This window comes from Callithrix jacchus, chromosome 2 (genome assembly GCF_049354715.1).
Source record: "Callithrix jacchus isolate 240 chromosome 2, calJac240_pri, whole genome shotgun sequence".
Taxonomy (NCBI): Eukaryota; Metazoa; Chordata; class Mammalia; order Primates; family Cebidae; genus Callithrix; species Callithrix jacchus.
This window is the reverse complement of record NC_133503.1, coordinates 128676295-128688319: the sequence shown is the minus strand read 5'-3', so window position 1 is coordinate 128688319 and position 12025 is coordinate 128676295. Positions and strand designations below refer to the sequence as shown.

Below are 12025 nucleotides of genomic sequence, written 5' to 3'. Positions count from 1 at the left end.
CATGGTGCCTGGTGTTTGGTAGCACTCAATAAATCTTGGTTGAATGTTTGAATATGTGGGTGATCGCAAAATTCTAGAGAAGAATCCCCGAGGAAGTAGGACTTGAAGGACAGAGAATTTGATAAATGACTAGAAGGCTAAACTTTTAAGTTAGGGGCCATGGGCCAGGTGCAGTGGCTCACACCTGTAATCCCAGCACTTTGGTAGGCCAAGGCGGGTGGATCACTTGAGATCAGGAGTTCAAGACCAGCCTGGCCAACATGGTGAAACCCCATCTCTACTAAAAATACAAAAAATAGCTGGGTGTGGTGGTATGTGCCTGTAATCCCAGCTGCTCCACATGTGCCTGTAATCCCAGCTGCTCTAGAGTCTGAGGTAGAAGAATGGCTTGAGCCCAGGTGTGGTGTTCGCGCCAAAGGCTCGAGACAGTTGACTCGTCCCAGTTTGGCTGCTGGACCTGTACTGCATTTCCTCACCTCGAGGGCTGTCGAGTGAGACAGGGCCGTAAGCTGACTCACTAAAAGCAACAACAGAATGCAAAGCAAAGGCCTGCGGTTTATGAGGACATTGTGCTGTCTGCTTCCATGTCCCCCTTCAGTCTCTGTGTAAGCAATAAACTTGCTGCAATTGCAATGTCTAAGAGGAGCAGAGACCTCTGCCCATATTTTCTCTGGACCCAAGCCTTTGTTTTAGCTCCTGATGCAAAACAGGTTTAACCAGCCACCTTAAGGGCGCCACTGTATCTTTGGAATGTAAAATCATTGAAATGTAAACTACTACCACTAGCCCCCTTAAACTGCTTCCTGAGCAGGATATCACAAGCCCCGGATATCTATTTTATGGAGTTTGTTTCCTTTCTGTTTTCCCCTTTGTTTCTTTCTGCTGAGATGAGGTAAATGTAAACAAGACAAAAGGTATAAAAGCTGTAACCCACAAAAATAAATTTGCTGTGTTTTGGCCATAATCTTCACGCAGCCCTCCAGACTCTACTTTTCTATGTTCTTTCTTTTCCGCGCACTCTCTCTCTCAGGTTGAACGAGACATCTACGTTGGCGGTCTCGGGGACTCCCGCCGGTCGGTAGTCCCCCGGCAGACGTGCCGGACCCCGACATCCAGGAGGCAGAGATTGCAAGATTGTGCCACTGCACTCCAGTCTGGGCAACAGAGTAAAACTGTCTCAAAAAAAAAAAAAAAAAAAAAAAAGTTAGGGGCCATGGAAGGCCAAAAAGGAACCATGAGTAGGACCCAACAGAGCACGTTTGAAGGTTTTAACAGAGAAAGATGACCATGTGGAGTTCTTGAAAGCCTCATTTGGAAGTGGTAAATTGGATGGATTAGAAGGAAGAGAAACTGGATAGAGGCCAAGAAGCTAATTTAGTGGTGAAGTGATGAGTTTCTAAGTTAGGATGATGACAGAGGAAAGAGAAAGAGATCAGTTTCAGAGATACTTTGAAAACCAGAACTTGGTGTGAAGAGAATGAGAAGACACTTGTCATGACTTGGTTATGGCTCAGATTGTATACCGGATGTCCCTGTCCATGCCTGGACCAGCTTCCTTGGTCTCTGTTCTGCAGGTATCAGGGACTGAACTTGCTTTCTTCTTTCCAGAAATGCCACACACCCTATCCTGTGAGAATATTTCTTTCTTCCAACCAGCAGCAGAGTGAGATGTAGTCTCCTCAGCGCTGTCCTTCAAAAGATTCAAAGAAAGAGTCCCCAGGCCCTTTCCTGCTTATCCATTGGGAAATGGCGAAATAAAATGTTGTACTATGTAGCAGTTAAGGGGATGAATTCAGTATCTTTGTCTCAAAATGGGCACATCTCAAAAACATTATTGAGTTAAAACAGAAAACAAATAGTAGATGTTAACTATGGACTGTTTGAGTGTCCCCCGGCCAAAAGCATGCATGTGCTGGAAAGCTAATCACTGTTGCAACAGTATTAAGAGGTGGGACATTTAAGAGATGACTAGGCCATGAGGACTCTGCCTTTATGAATGGAATCATGCCATTGTGATTGCATTCGTAAGGGCAGAGTCAAAAGGGTGAGTTTGGCACCCTCTTGCTTACTCTCACCCATGTGATGCCTTCTACCATGTTATGAAGCAGTAACAAGACCCTCACCGGATGCAACCCTTCGATCTTGGACTCCAAAGCTGTGAGCTAATAAAGTTCTGTTCATTATAAATTACCCAGTTTGTAGTGTTCCATTATAGCAGCACAGAACAGACTAAGAAGTCACTATGCATGCAGCTTGATGCTGTTTATATTTTAAAATGCATGTATTTTCTGTAGGTACATATACTGCAAGGGTATGAAAAATATAAAAAGTGATCTACAAGGAAGGACACCAAACTTGTAAAAAAAGGTGATCTGCAGCTAGAGTGTGGGAACTTGGTTTGGAAGTGATCAAAGAAGATTTTGGCTCTTTTTGTAATGCTACACTTATCTATCCATAGAATGTAAAACTAGAAATTCCTTTTTAAAAAAAGATTTGAGTCCTTATAGATAATTTGGGAAACAGAAGAATTTGAAGGAGAATATTTAAAAATCACTGAAGTGTATATCATCTAGAGATAACTGCTTTTAAGTTTTTTATGTATTTCCTTGTGCTAGTTTAAACATATTTAATTAGGATCATCCTGTATATGGATATGGTTTTACATCCTGATTTTTTCCACTTAACATTATATCTGGAACTTTTCTCATGTCATTTAATGTTCTTTGAAAATACTAGTTTAAATGAGTAACTAGGATTTCTGCTATTCCAAAATGTATCAAATAATTATCCTATTGTTTGACTTTTGGTCTTTTCTAATTCCTCACTGTTTATTTAACATACATTCATTACAGCACTTACTTCCTGCCAGGAACTGTTCTAGGAATATAACAATCAATAGGGCAGACAAAACCCCTACCCTCAAAGAGCTTTCAGAATGTAATACAATGAGCCCGGTGCGGTACCGCCTGTAATCCCAGCACTTTGGGAGGCCAGGGCAGGCGGATCACCTGAGGTCAGGAGTTTGAGAACAGCCTGGCCAACGTGGCAAAACCCCATCTCTACTAAAAATAGAAAACCAATAGCTGGGTCTGGCGGTGCACACCTGTAATCCTACCTACTTGGGAGACTGAGGCAGGGGAATTGCTTGAACCCAGGAGGTGGAGGTTGCAGTGAGCCAAGATCACGCCATTGCACTCCAGCCTGGGCAGCGGAGTGAGATTCTGTCCTGGAAAATAATAATAATAATAATAATAATGTAATGCAATGAGAAATGTATGTAGAAACCTGTGCTCACATTTTGTTTCTTTAGGTTACACAATTAATAATGGAATTAACAGATCAAAGGATATAGAATCATGTCACTTAATTGTTCCCCAGTAAGCATATAGCAATTTACATTCCCAGCAGCAGTCTGTGTATTATCATTTTCTTAAATCTTTGAAAATTATTTTACTTTGCTTTAATTACTGAATTGAACATTTTTCTCTTCTTGTCCTGCTAAAATTTCTTCAGCTTCATTTCTTCTTAATATATTTTTCTCAGTGTGTTAAATTTAGTTTTCTCACCTTCTTGTGACTTGCTTGCCCCCGACATGTCCATTGTGCCCCTATAAGAGCAGATTGTCCATGTTCTGCTTCAGTTTAACCAGAGAATATGCAGTTAAACAATTAGAATACGTATGTTATTTTTAAAAATTATTATGGAAAATTTCAAACATATGCAAAAATAGAGAAAATATTACAATTAACCCTCACCTATAAATTGGAATCAACAATTACCAAGATTTTGCTGTATTTGTTTTACTTAGCTCTTTTTTTCTTACTGTGCTAAAATACTTTAAAGCAGTAACAGACAGTATGTCATTTGTTTTTACAGGTGCGTAGTGAACATTTTTATTTGATTTATTCCTTCCATTTTTACTCCATTCTTAGATGTTAAGAATATCTTTGGGTTTTTTTCCTCTGCTTTTATTCCTGAGCATATTATTATATGCCCTCTTTCGAATTCTGTCTTTACCAATAGCATGGGGAACTCTTCTCTAAAATGACCATAATTAGGGCAGCTGTGAAATAAAAGCAGAATGTAAACTGTACATTGTGCATGTTCTGTAGACTGGATCATCTAAAGAACTGCACAACACTGGAAACGCTCATAAACTATGTCAGACCACAGGCAACTTCTGTCGATTGTTCTCAGCTGTGATTAAAATGAAAAATTATGTAATATGTCACTAAGTGCCTATTGTTGTGCAGATTGAAATAGTAGCTGGTTTCTTGTGTTAAGAACTCATATACACAAATATACACACATAGTCAGAAAATTCTGCATATAGTTTCAGGAGTTCCTAGTCCCACTAAAATCCACCTATGGGCCAAACCCTATCCATCCATGGGAATCCTGGCAAATAAATTCCACTCACAATGGGTTTCTTCCATTATTTACACACACACACACACACACACAAACACACACACACACAGAAGCAGGAGGAAGATGAGTATGTTGATAAGGAAAAAAGTGCCTAATTATAAACATATAAACATAAGAAAATGTGTAAAATACAGAACAAACAAAATCAACTGTTATATACTGAAATTAAGATCCTGGAGAAATACTTGGAAGCTATTAGGAACTTGTGGAAGGGAAAAGTGGTCATACTACCTGCAAACACACACAAACAGGGTACCTAAAGCTGTCAACCGTATAGGAAAAAAAAATCTTATTATAAGCTGGATAAATAAATTCATAAAACTATTGGGGGAAAAAGATATGACAAAACAATCTATTTCATGCCAGCTTCCAAAGCAAGAAATGGATAAGACATGTTCTCTCTACTGTTCTCAGCTGTGATTGTAATGAAAAATTATTTAAAGCATGTCTTACTTTGCCCATATTGTATAGGTGTAAACATTAGCTGGTTGCTGAAAGAGGTAAGTAAGCATTATAATACATCCATTAGCATATACACTTTGAAATTTGGGTATGCTCTGTATGTCCTATACTTTTAGCACAGCCAAGTAATGTAGCCTCTTCTTTTTTTTTTTTTTTTTTTCTTTTGAGAGGGAATCTCACTCTGTCACCCAGGCTGGAGTGCAGTGACGTGATCTCGGCTCACTGCAACCTCTGCTTCCTGGGTTCAAGTGATTCTCCCACCTGAGTCTCCCAGGTTGCTGGGACTACAGGCATGTACCATCACACCCGGCTAATTTTTGTATTTTTAGTAGAAACGGGTTTTCACCATGTTGGCCAGGCTGGTCTCAAACTCCTGACCTCAGGTGATCCACCCACCTCGGCCTCCCAAAGTGCCAGATTACAGGAGTGAGCCACTGCACCTGACCTTCTATTTCTAATCAACTTAATAAAAGAATTTTAGAAGGCTAGATTTAAAAATTTCTCCCGCACTGTGACTAGAGAACAGAATTCATGCCAACAATAACTCATTACCACAAATAAGCAGATCACTGGTAGAGGGAGCCAGCACTTCTGTGGCTAGCTCTGATTAGTGACCTGGGGACTTTGACTTCCTTCTTAACCCTCCTGACCATCAGAATTGCTGTTTGCAAGCTTCAGTTCAGCTGGAAAGCAGAGTGCATTAAAGGAAGGAATTTGTGATGCTGCTCGTCACGTACATCAGAGCTGTGTGTGAGTGGCTCCCTTGTTTTTGAAGATAAACCACACATTGGAGGCTTTAGTGACCATCTGAATGAGGTGGCAACTGGGCATGTGCATTTTTGAGAATATTGGTTATTTGTCACTCCTGGTTCCCTTCAAATGTGTCACTCTAAAAAACTATTTTCTCCTATGAGACAAGTCATGCTTTAAAACATGTGTTAAATGTTTTAATGGTTTGCTCTACACCTGCTGTGGTGACATTACTGTGACAATTTATAAGCTATAAAATCCACTTCTATTCCTCAGGTACTAACAAACATGACATCACTTTACCAAACAATAAGGAGAGGATTTGTGTTAGAAATGAAGACTGCTCAGTATAACCAGTGAAGACAGTGCCCCAGCTACAGTAGCATAAGAATGTGAGTTAATGCTTAAATGATCCACTCACATAGATTTTATAGGTTAAAATAAAGATAAGTTACTGTTAGTGAAAATTTTTATTGTCATATGGTAATTCATTATCTTAGTCTCTTTTCTTGGCTTTATGCAAAGCCAATAAAGAAAAACACTAGCTACTTTGACAATCTTCCAACAGATTCCAGGAATATTATCCATAGTGTAACCATTATGACCAATCCTACAACTAGATATTTTCCTGGAATGAAATACAGGAATCCAATACACATACAGATATACATTTGAATTTGTGTAGCTGTCAAATTAGAACCGCGTCTCTCAGTGCTATAAAAAAATAACAGGAAAAAGCCCACGTTTATCTGAGGTGTTGTGTTTTTAGACTTTCAAATTTTTTTTCAAAGCATCAGTAACTGGAGTATTTCAATATTTTCATTTAAATACACAGAAAATTTACTAATCACATTATACCTCTCCTCTTCCCTTCACTCTTACTAAATACCCAAATAAGTTTATGCCTGAATTTACTAAGAAGCTACCTGTAAGGCAGTGTTTATCATTTTGCAATGGGGTGTCTCTGACAGAAATAATTCCATATGGAGAATAGACTATTGTTCTGATTTGAGCTGCACCGATTACTTGGGCAAATTATTTCTAAAATACTTAAAAGCTGCGTTATTTGGGCTTCTGACTTATAAGATGAAAGCAGTAATTCCCACAAATGCAGAAAACAGGAGGTGGCTACATAAGAACTACCTGACAGATTTTTCCTGGATACCCTCAAGATGGTTTCCCAGGGGAATTCTGATGTCCCTGGGTTTGGGAACCGCAGTACTAAGTGATATCCTGATTGTTTTTGCTGTAACAATTTCTGATTTGTTTGGACTTTGCTAGGCAAATAAAGATAATCTGTATTGATGAAATAACAGACTACCCATTCATAAAATTTATATATACACACATATAAGAATACATTACTTTTTATTTATAAATAAGGCACACAGAAGTTGCAAAAATAGAATAGTTTGTTATATCCTTCATCCAGCTTTCCCAAATTATAATATCTTTTATAACCAGAGTATATTTTCAAAACTGGGAAATTGACATTAGTACAAAACTATTAACTACAGAATTTACTCATTCACCAATTTTTACATGCTTTTATTGTGTGTATATTACTATGAAATTCCATTGCAAGTATTGATTTACATAAACATTACCAAGATCAAGACGCAAAGTGTCTTCATTCTTACAAAGAAACTCCCCCATACTAACCTTTCTTTTATTGTCAGACTCTGCCCCCATTTTTAATCCCTAGTGATCACTGGTCTCTTCTCCATTGCTATAATTTTGTCATTTCAAGAGTGTTATATAAATGAATCCATACAAGATACAACATTTTGAGATCAGCCTTTTGTACCCATTATACAACCCTAGAGACTCATAGAAGTTGTTTTATGTAATAATCTGGCTAAGTAGTATGTCATTTATGGGTATACCACAGTGTATATATTTGCCCATTGAACCATATTTAGGTTGTTTGTATTTCTTGGCTGTCCAAATAAAGTTGCCATGAATATTTATATACAGGTTTTTGTGTGGACACATATTTTCATTGCTGTATTTCAATCCTCTCCCCAGGAGTACAATTTCTGGGTCATATGAAGTAACTGTTTAACTTTATAAAAAACTGACAAACTTTTCAAGAGCGACTGCAACATTTTTCTGTCAACAATGTATGAGATTCAGTTACTCTACTCTCTACATTCTCACCAGTACTTGGTATTATCAGCATCTTTAGCTTTTTTTTTTTTTTTTTTTTTTTTGAGACAGAGTCTCGCTGTGTCACCAGACACCAGGCTGGAGTGCAGTGGCATGATCTTGGCTTACTGCAACCTCCTCCTCCTGGGTTCAAGCGATTCTCCTGCCTCAGCCTCCCAAGTAGCTGGGACTACAGATGTGCACCACCACGCCCAGCTAATTTTTGTATTTTTTTAGTTGAGGCGGGGTTTCAACATGGTCTCGATCTCTTAACCTCGTGATCTGCCCACCTCGGCCTCCCAAAGTGCTGGGTTTACAGGTGTGAGCCACTGTGCCCGGCCAGCATCTTTAACTTTAGTCAGGTTATAGTGACAACTTGTTGTGGTTTCAATTTGCATTTTCCTGGATGTTTAATGATTTGATCATCTTTTCATCTGCTTGTTTGCCATCTTCTTTGTGAAGAGATGTATATTCATATATTTGACCACTTTTTAATGGGATTATCTGTTTTTCACTTTTGTTTAGAGAATTCTTCATCTCTTTTAGATCTAAGTCCTTTATTGGCTATGTGACTTGCAAATACTTTCTCCCAGTCTGTAGTTTGCCTTCTTATCCCCTTAACAGGATTCTTTTTTTTTTTTTCCAAGTCAGGGTCTCACTCTGTTGCTCAGGCTGGATTGCAATGGCACGATCATAGCTCACTGCAGCCTCAAACTCTTGGGCTGAAGCGATCCTCTGATCCTCTCACTTCAGCCACTCAAGTACTTGAAACTACAGATGTACACAACCATGCCAGGCTAATTTTATTTTTTTTGTAGAGATAGGTGTATGGCTTTGCTGCCCAGGCTGGTCTTGAACTCCTGGACTCAAGCTATTAACATCTTCCCAACTCATTCTCCCAAAGTGCTGGGATTACAGGCATGAACCACAGTGCCCAGCTTAACAGGACTTTTCAGAGAGAAAAAGTTTTTAAATTTTGATGAAATCCACCAATTTATCCATTTTTTTCTTTTATGAAATGTGCTTCTAGTGTAATGTCTAAAAACTATACCTAAGCCTAAGTTGTAAAGATATTCTGTTTTAAATTTTATAGCTTTCCATTTTATATTTAGTTATATGATCCATTTTAAATTTCATAATACGTGTGAGTTTTGGGTTCCTTTTTTTGTTTTTGTTTTCGGCAAATGGAAGTCCACATCATTTATCGAAACTATTCTTCCTCCATTGGTTTTAAGATAAATCCATTGGTCATACTTATGAATGTCTATTTATAGATTCTCTATCTTATTTCGTTGGTATTTCTGTCTCTCCTCCAGAGAAACGTGGGCCTCTGGCAGGATGGCTCCTCCAGCAAGTCTTGATTACTGTAGCTATAGTCTTAAAATCAAGTTTTATGATTTTTCCACTTTTCTTTTTAAATATTGTTTTATTTATTCTAATTGCCTTTCTATATAATTTTTTCTTAATTTTTATTATTTTTTTGAGATGGAGTTTCACTCTGTTGCCCAGGCTGGAGTGTAGTGGTGAGATCTTGGCTCCCTGCCACCTCCACCTCCCAGGTTCAAGCGATCCTCCAGCCTAGGCCTCCCAAGAAACCGGGATTACAGGTGCCCAGCACCACATCCAGGTAATTTTTGTATTTTTTTTAGTATAGATGGGGTTTCTCCATGTCGGTCAGGCTGGTCTCGAACTCCTGACCTCAGATGATCTGCCCACCTCAACCTTCCAAAGTGCTGGGATTACAAGCTTAAGCCACCGAGCCTGGCCTCTAAATACATTTTAGAATTAGCTTTTTATTTATTATAATTATTTTTTTGAGATGGAGCCTTGCTCTTGTTGCCCAGACTGGAGTGGAATGGCGCGATCTAGGCTCGCCACAACCTCCACCCCTTGGGTTCAAGCGATTCTCCTGCCCCAGCCTCCTGAGTAGCTGGGATTACAGGTATATGCCACCACACTTGGCTAATTTTATATTTTTAGTAGAGAAGGGGTTTCTCCATTTCAGCCTGGTCTCGAACTCCTGACCTCCTAACCTCAGGTGATCCGCCCGCCTCAGCCTCCCAAAGTGCTGGAATTACAGGCTTAGCTTTTCAACATCTACCAAGAAAAAAACCACTGCTAGAATTTTGCATACATTTTGTGCCCAAGGTGAGTGTATTGTTCCTCTTACCATAGACCTGGGCTTGCAGTCAGGCCTGGCATCCATGTCATGTTGGATACATGAAGGAAGGGGGCCTCAGCCATAAGGCAGTGAGGAATGGGTAGGCCACACAGCGAAAGCAGAAGGCACTAAGACCAGGCTCAGCTGCTTTTGTATCTGAGGTGCTGGAGGTGTATTTTTGGGTCAATTTGGCAGCCCATGGGCCTCTGGCAGGATGGTTCCACAAGTGAAAAGGGCATCCCGGGTGCAGCCAAGAAGCTACAGCTGCAAGGCATTGTCGAAGGTGTCTCGATGAGTCGCGAAAGCAGGGGAACCGGGACAGGTCCCTGGGAACCCGTGCTGTCCCAGCCCCTGCCTGGTGCACCCTCCCTGCGGTCACAAGAACCGCATTGCCTGGCAAGAGCTGACTGCCTCGCGCCTGACGCCTGGGGCCTGGAACCATGCTGCAACGGTAGTCTCCATCCCTGGTTCTGACCCGGTGAGCAAGGCCCAGCAATCTCTCCCCCGTCACTAAGGCTTCGGTCAGCTAAGGCCCATCAGAAAGCACAATACTGACCGCAGCTACACCTTAGGAAATGCCGGTGCAAACCAACAGGCAGCCTTTCCACCCTTGTGGACAGAGACTGTGACCATCAAAGAAATAAGCACATGTGTGCTGGAAAACAAGCTCTGAAGTAAGAGCAAATGACATGCAAGGTACCCTAATAACAGGAACAGAGTCCTGAGGCTGGGTGTTGAACACAAGTTTCAGCGTGAGCAACTGAGACCAGTGTTGCTAGAGCAGAGACTGCAAGAGAAAAATGGCAGGGTAAGGCTGGAATATGCAGGGACGAGGCATAACCTGGGTTCTTCTGTGCCATGGCAAAGGTTCTGCTCCTGATCCAATGGGAAATGGGCAACCAAAGCAATTGTTTCCAAAGCTCCTAGACAGTGTAAAGCTGGTCTCTAACTCCTGACCTCATATGATCCTTAGGATTTGATCGAGGCTGATTAACCTGTATTTACTATTAACAGTAGTTTCTTAGATCAGATTTAAATCAGAAGGTCAATAGCTTCATTTCAACCATGTCACTGTATCCGTGAAAATTCTGAAACAAGTATTTGTGAAGGGCAAACCCTGCATGTACTCAGCACCTAGCTTAATTAAAAAGAACCAATATTATCTCTACAGTAAACCACATCCATTGCTGACTGGTCTTTGAAGACATGGAGGTTGCTGACAGATTCATGAGAAAATACTGATACGTATCTGCTATCTGTTGCCTGGCATATACTTCCACCAACTAAATGATTCAATGCCTGTATCCTATTTCAAACACAGTAGACACATCACAACATAGATCCTGACTTTTTGAGATGAAGTTTCACTCTTGTTACCCAGGCTGGAGTGCAATGGTACTCGGCTCACTGCAACCTCTGCCTCCTGGGTTCACGCAATTCTCCTGCCTCAGCCTCTTGAGTAGCTGGGACTACAGGAGTGTGCCACCATGCCCAGCTCATTTTTTTGTATTTTTAGTAGAGATGGGGTTTCACCATGTTTACCAGGATGGTCTCGATCTCGACTCTGTGATTCACCCGTCTTGGCCTCCCAAAGTGCTGGGATTATAGGTGTGAGCCACTGTGCCCAGCCGATCCTGACATCTTTAAGTAATTCAATAGAGTGGGGAGCAATTTTGAGGTTACTATTTATCATCTTGGGTCCCTAAAAGATGGATACGAGAATATGCATTTCCAAGGGCACCTAGGATTATCTATGGGAATGAAACCTGGCAACTGCTTGAAGAGTCACACTAGATACAGAAAATACCAAGAATAAAAAATAAATTATCTCACTAGAATTTCTGTGAATTTTTTGAAGTTCCATTAAAGTTCTTAAATACAACACCACACATTTACTCTAGATCTATCTCATTTTCTTATTCCACAGGATGAGGGTAATTGTGCCAGGGTATAAACCTAGAGAATCCTAAAACAACTGTCTTATCATCACCTGAAATTGCTAAAGGTCCTGTGTTTGCTGGCTTACGATTCAAAAAAAAAAAAAAAAAAAAGCAGGTAAAGAACACAATCTTT

At 40.2% G+C, this 12025-nt stretch overlaps 1 protein-coding gene across 2 annotated transcripts in view; it reads left to right on the top strand.

The window, feature by feature from the left end:
• The window catches only part of ATG10 (autophagy related 10), a 307667-nt gene extending 295665 nt beyond the window's left edge, over nucleotides 1-12002 (top strand). For both annotated transcript variants that reach the window (XM_078365889.1, XM_078365884.1), the window contains one exon: nucleotides 11880-12002. The gene's annotated coding sequence lies outside the window, so the exon portion shown is untranslated. The remainder of the gene's footprint in view (nucleotides 1-11879) is intronic.
• Nucleotides 12003-12025: the final 23 nt, after the last annotated feature.